Here is a 7,337-nt window from a genome sequence, read left to right as displayed (position 1 = left end):
ACTAAGTAAAAGTGCCTTTCTCTAAAAATGTTCATTAACTTATAATATTATTCTATAATCTGTAGCAGATAACTGGTTTGATTATCGTATTTTGAAAATAAATACTTACCAGTTAAAATATTCAGATAAGACTAACAGATTTTAACTCAGTGGATAAAATAAAGGGGGAAGAAGTTTTTTATCTGCTCGGTTATCTGTTTACAACAAGTGTAGAAGAACCAGATACCAGATATACCTTTTCAGATAGAAATTGGAACCACTATCGGTTACAGTGTCTTAACAAATAAACGTAATTATTTTGTTCGATAAAATTAACCTTTCGAAAGAAGCTTGAAAACTAAAATAAATCAAGCTATGGGCATTAGTATAGTTACCGACATGCATCGGCAGAAATTCGCGTTTTTGGCATTTCAAGGGCCTTTGGAAACCTAGTAAGTCTTCCAATTTAAAATTTTGTGCAAAAAATATTTTGCAATGTTGCTTCAGCAATGGAAATTTTCACTTTTAACCAGTAAAACCGTTCTATGTCGCACGAGTAAAGACAAAGGCGGGAAACCACCTAGTGTTGCATGGTGCAATCCATAATTACACCCACATTGTCGAAGTACCGTTTAAGCCAGCACGTTGTTGTCGCTCCTGATGGAAGAATCGCTCGCTTTCTGAAAATGATGATACAGCTGATTTACTTTTTCATTTAGGTTGATGTCCGACTTTCGAAAGATATCATTACATTGATAAATTATTTTGACAATACGTTCACAAACTTACTCGAAAAAACTGTTAAGCTATCCAGGCATTTAACTGCGGCTTACAATACGAAAGAAGGTTACTGTTTCTATAGCTGCCTTGATAGTCAACTGGAAAAACAACAAGTTCTAGTGCCCAATATTGCCCTGGGGACAATGAATTGGACGCTCCTTTTGGTCTTCTTCGGCGTGTTTTCGCTACTGGCATCCTTTCTTTTCAAAAGAGGAACCAACACACTGACAGGCATCTTGGACAGCGCCTTCTTCTTCCTGTCTCAGCTTCTTCTCAACCGTACGATTTCTTTCTCTTTCCATTCAATAACCCGCTGCCATTTATTCCTGTCATAGAAGATAAAATTTTGTAATGACACTACCGCTAGCTAGCTAAATTTTGGTATTGAATTAATAGTTCGTAAGCGAATCTAGGGATGGCGCCCGGTACTCTCCATAGCCGTGTGGAATCGGTTTATATAACAATACACGAAATTAATTCCCTTCCAGGTTTACAGGTTTTTATTGCCGTTGTTGAAACTATATTCTTTTTGATCAGAGCGGCTCCTTGCGGAGCTCAGAAGCGCGAAATTAAAATACAGGCATAAATATATACAAATTCGAACTATTTGGAAGTATACTTGAAAGAAAAACACATTGGAACAAAATCATATTTGAATAACACCATATTTGAATAACACCATATCTGAATAACACCATATTTGAATAACACCATATTTGAATAACACCATATTTGAATAACACCATATTTGAATAACACCATATTTGAATAACACCATATTTGAATAACACCATATTTGAATAACACCATATCTGAATAACACCATATCTGAATAACACCATATTTGGAAAATACCATATTTGAATAACACCATATTTGAATAACACCATATTTGAATAACACCATATTTGGAAAATACCATATTTGGAAAACACCATATTTGAATAACACCATATTTGAATAACACCATATTCGAATAACACCATATTCGAATAACACCATATTCGAATAACACCATATTCGAATAACACCATATTCGAATAACACCATATTCACTGTAAGAAATTACCGTAATTTTAATGGTCAAATTACTGGCAACGAGCTGCCAGTAATTTGACCGTTAAAAAAATTATAATTTCCATTAAAATTCAATGCTACGTTACCGTAAAATTTAAAACAGATAAAAAGTTAAAATAATAGAATAATTACTGTTAAAAATCGGTTTATAAAATGTTAATTTAACGGTGAAAATCAATTGAATTTTACAGTGATCATGTTGTTAAATTTCATTCTCCCACCAGAACAATGCAATCAAGTTTAGATTCCATAGGCTTATTTTATTCTGCTGGGGAATTTCACGCTTTAGAACCAAATGTGACATACTTATAGACAAGGTATTATACACATTTATTTAAAACCATATGTATCCCGCTGTATTTCGCATATATAAGCTATGTACTTTTAGCTCATATCTGCAAACACAACAGTCTGCTTAGAATCTGTACGTTGGAAAATAACCTTAGATAGGCATGTTATCAAGATTAAAACGATTACAAGACAAACTGCTTCAATCAATTGTAAGGAAGTATCATGTTTGGAACCGAAAATCAATTCTTACAGAAGTAAACTAAAACCATCACTATTATGATGTTGCGTTTCAATTCTTTAGCATAAATGGCTCTTTGGGTACTCTCTATTTTATATATACACCATGACTGGCATTAATACAACAGACCACTGGAACAAACTTTAAAGAATTTGTTTATATTTCCGTCATTACGCACTTTTATAAACACTAACCATTGCTTTTTAAAGCAAACTGGGCATGAAGTAAAATGGTTACTGTTTTTAAAACAGTGAAAATGACGTAGATTTTACAATTTTAAAACGGTTATTTAGTGACAAACAGAACGGTGTGGTTTCCATGTTCAAACTCCTTGGGTGCTCAGTGGCGTAACTAGGCCAGTGCAGTGCATTGCGGCCCAAATTATAGAAGAGGCCCATTAATCCATTTTGCTGTGGGGCCCACCTCATATAAGAGGGCCCATTTTTCCATATTGCTTTAAGACGAACCTTATATGTGATGGCCCATTAAGCAATTTTGCTTTTTGTCCACCTTACGGAATGGCCTAATTTTTGCATTTTGTTATAGAAGGGGCTCCATTTTTACATTTTGCTTTTGGGCCCACGTTATAGAAGTGGACCCATTCTTACATTTTTTTGGGGCCCGCGTTATAAAAAGGGGCCCATTTTTACATTTAGGGCCAGATAATAGAGGGGGCCCATTTTTAAATTTTGCATTGAGACACAATTTTTCTAGCTGCGCCACTGACTGTACTAAATTGTAAACCCCTTCCTGAGCCTCTTTGAACATCTATAAGATTTTACCCATCCCTTGACAATATTTAAATTTTCCCCTAAAAAGAGAGGTTTCGCTACGCCCCTGGATTCACGACGAGTTCATGTTTGAATTAAATTTTGTCATCTATTTGACGTTAAAGCCAATTTTTTAAATAAACTTACTATTCTACGTTTCACATTTTTATTTTGACTTTTGTTACTGTAAAAAATATTGCATTCTTACCTTTAGTTTTACGGTAATAAATATTTAACCGTTAATTAAAATATGAAATAACCGTAAAAAACTACAACAATTTAACCGTTAATTTTAATGTGAACTTACCGATGGATAAATAACGGTATTTTCACTGTTAATTTCCATGTGAACTTACCGTTAAATAAATAACAGTAATTAAACCGTTGATTTTACGGCAAAAATTGATACGGTCATTTTACTATAAATTTTACGGTGAAATTACTGTTCAGTTACGGTAATTTCTTAGAGTGTTCGAATAACACCATATTCGAATAACACCACACTCGAATAACACCACACTCGAATAACACCATATTCTAATAACACCACACTCGAATAACACCACACTCGAATAACACCCCACTCGAATAACACCCCACTCGAATAAAACCCCACTCGAATAAAACCACCCTCGAATAAAACCACACTCGAATAAAACCACACTCGAATAAAACCACACTCGAATAAAACCACACTCGAATAAAACCACACTCGAATAAAACCACACTCGAATAAAACCACACTCGAATAAAACCACACTCGAATAAAACCACACTCGAATAAAACCACACTCGAATAAAACCACACTCGAATAAAACCACACTCGAATAAAACCACACTCGAATAAAACCACAGTCGAATAAAACCACACTCGAATAAAACCACACTCGAATAAAACCACACTCGAATAAAACCACACTCGAATAAAACCACACTCGAATAAAACCACACTCGAATAAAACCACACTCGAATAAAACCACACTCGAATAAAAACACACTCGAATAAAAACACACTCGAATAAAACAAATCACAGATATATCAAGGTTCTGCAGTAGTGGGCTTAATGACTAGCATTTCAAGTTTGTCTTTCGCCAAGCAATTTTTAGTTTGTTCCAGGAGCACAGTATGTGGGAGACTACACCAGGGTCCCAAGGGTCCTCCTTTAAACCAAGCAGTGCCGTATTTCCGCCTAGGCGAACCTAGGCCGTGGCCTAGGGGCCCATCCTTGGAAGGGGCCCTCCAGTGACCGTAATTACTGTATTGGAAGGCATAAATCTATAATATCAATCGTAATTTATATTGGAGAAATTCCTAGGTAGAAGATTTGTTTTTAAAATTACCAAAATTTCTGCCTGGCAGTTTACGGACGCAGCCTTAAATCGCAATGTTGCATAATTATCGCGTATTTAGTCGACGATTGTTAAGAGCTTTTATCAAGTAATATAACCGTAGAGCTCAGACTTCTACGCTGAATCAGGGAAATTCAGGCACAGCCTAGTTCCAGGCGTAAGAGTAAATGCAGCGCGTGAAAAGAAGGCATAGACTCTTTATCTGCCTATGGGCTCAGGATCTCTAAGTCCGGCCCTGAAACCAAGTAGAGATTCCTGAGGTTGTCCGTTATTAGTGGCCCTCCAGATACGAATATCATCATCTATTTCTGTCTGGGGACATTCTACTAATACGTGCCATATATTTTATCTGTCTGCCCCATACAGTTTGCAGTCAGGACTACATTGGCCAAGTTCAGCCTGCCTTTCTCCAGTCAGCAGCGACCCTGTACTATCTTGGAAAAGGAGCCCACTGCTATAGCTGTTGCCAGGGCCGGATTAAGACTTTATGGGGCCCTAGGCCCAAGTTAATTTTGGTGCCCCCTTTCAATAGCGAGCGAACCGAGCTAGGCGCTTCCTCAATTTATAATTGAGAAATGGAAGGAAAATTCATTTTTCTGCCAGATTTAGTATGTCGTCAGGGGCTAGATGGCAGTCCGTCCGAGAATGTGACAATCAAACATTTTTGGTTCATATCGGTGAACGCATTTACTAAAATTACTCCGGAAAATATTTTGTGAAAAGCAAATGATAAAAGTTTTGTACTTTTATTTTTTTCGAACCCTCTTGGTGCCCCTTGTAGGCTTGGTGCCCTAGGCCCAGGCCTATTCGGCCTATTGGTTAATTCGGCCCTGGCTGTTGCTATAGCAATCCTCTACGCAGGGTTTGCTTTTAGTCATATACGTTTTTGAACTGGATTTAGCTTTAACCTGACCCCTCAAAAATACCTCCGCTGCATCCTTCATTTCAGTCTCAGTACACCTTAACCACTCTCAACTAGTTCCAACACTATAAGTCCTATCTAACTAAGCCACCCTTTTAGACCACTCGGTGTCGTGACCATTATTTCTGATTCCAGCTCAAGACGAATGGAATCGACGACCGTCACGCAGGTTACTCCTGGCTAGCTGGCTATTGGGAGCCGCTTTCATTCTGAACAAGTGTTATCTTTGTAATATGAAGGGAGAACTGGCGTTTAGTAAAATACGGTACATTGACAACGTCGAAGATATCCTTGACACACCAGTTATCGGAAAAATATATTTAGGAGCTAATAAAACCATCGCGTTGGTAAGTTATTACTATCAGCATATGTAAAATAATTACTCATAAGTATGCCACTAGCTCTATTTCTTCACTAACGGTTTGTTTCATAGATATTGCGTCATCCGTACCGTACGTAATATTAGAGATCATATTTGACGTCATCGAATCTCAAATGCCGATTATGCCATCGCATAATTAGCTCTACGTATGATAAACCGACGGCCATTATTGCTGTTAATGCAATTAATTGGCAAATTAATTAAGTTTTCGGAGACCCAGGTTCTAAAATTAATTTAAAATAAATAAATAAAAGAAGCAAGTTTATTGAAAAAATAGTTGAAATTCAGGTTGAGCTTTTCTGGGGCATCTACGAGGTTGAAGTTATGGATTTTAATAACGCTGGTGGAATATCCCACTTCGACGACTTGCTCCATTTTCGGAAAGCGATCACTGAACCGAACCGTATTGATCATTTTCCCCAACCTTTTGTTTTTCTAAACTACTCATTAATTAACTTCATTCGCAAAAACTGAGCGAGTTTATGAATTTCAATAACGCTGCATTGGGCTAACTAAAATTCCGGCACAAAAATTCCTTCTCAATCTAGAGGTTGGCTTAAATACGTATGTCAGTAGCCAATAGTGTGACTCCCAAAATTACTAGGATAAATTACCAGTTAAAATTTAGCGTAGTCCACCTTTTCACTGGTTCGTGGTGAAACAAACCATTAGTTAAGATTTTTTTATGGAATAAAGTTACAGTGGCATACTTATGAGTAATTATGTTACATATGCTATCAGCCACACAGGGGCGTATTAACCATTAGGCATAGTAGGCACGGGCCTAGGGCGCCATTTTTCTAGGGGCACCAAAACTCTGATAAAGCCCCACGGATGAAGTATTTGACTTGCCCCTACTTAGCTGACCAACCCGTCATACAATGCCAAGGGGCAAAAATAATTATGTGCCTAAAGGCGCCGAATGGGTTAATCCGCCTCTGCCGCCACAGAAACAACAATTTAAGAAAATTGAAATAAATCCTTTGTGTCATTTGAAAAGAAAAGAAACCATCCGGAATTCCGGAAGATTTCAAAAATTTTAACTTTGTTTCGGAATAAACTGGTTTTCAAGAATTTTTTTTCGAGTCTAACATCTGACAGTAAAAAAGACATCTATTTCCTATTAAGTCGCTACTTACCATTGCTACGCCGAATATGGAGCTCTTGCAAGAATATCCACCGAAGTCAAAAGGAATATCTCGCACACACATATCACCTCAGTCTGTCTCGAAAACTGCCTCTCTCAATCCAAGATCGAATAGAATACCTGTGAGAAATTTTTATATTAAGCTATTTAAGGGAAAAAAAAGCTTTTCGTTGGCCGGAATTGGTTATCTATTTATCCAATCAAGTGCGTAAAGCCGGGTTTCCACGAACGCTTGTGGCTTGGGAAATTCAACTTGAGCGCGAAATATTTTAAAATAAACTAGTGTTGTTAATTTTCCTGAAAAATAATTTGCGGAAAATTTTCTGCAAATTTTCCCGCAAAAATAAAAATTTAAACATAAATTACTTTTTAAGGGTTTTTAATGTTTTTAACTTTTTA

General features: G+C 36.8%; 1 long non-coding RNA gene across 1 annotated transcript; it reads right to left on the bottom strand.

Annotated features, from left to right (window-relative positions):
* Positions 1-487: 487 nt before the first annotated feature.
* On the bottom strand, positions 488-7,052 carry LOC149933409 (uncharacterized). Its single transcript, XR_016473134.1, has 3 exons — positions 6,931-7,052; positions 769-1,085; positions 488-659 (listed from the first exon to the last, which is right to left on the bottom strand). It is a non-coding gene; the product is annotated as an uncharacterized LOC149933409 (long non-coding RNA).
* Positions 7,053-7,337: the final 285 nt, after the last annotated feature.

This window comes from Leiobunum rupestre, chromosome 8 (assembly GCF_980474605.1).
Source record: "Leiobunum rupestre chromosome 8, qqLeiRupe1.1.hap1, whole genome shotgun sequence".
Classification (NCBI taxonomy): domain Eukaryota; kingdom Metazoa; phylum Arthropoda; class Arachnida; order Opiliones; family Sclerosomatidae; genus Leiobunum; species Leiobunum rupestre.
This window is presented reverse-complemented; position numbering and strand designations above follow the sequence as displayed.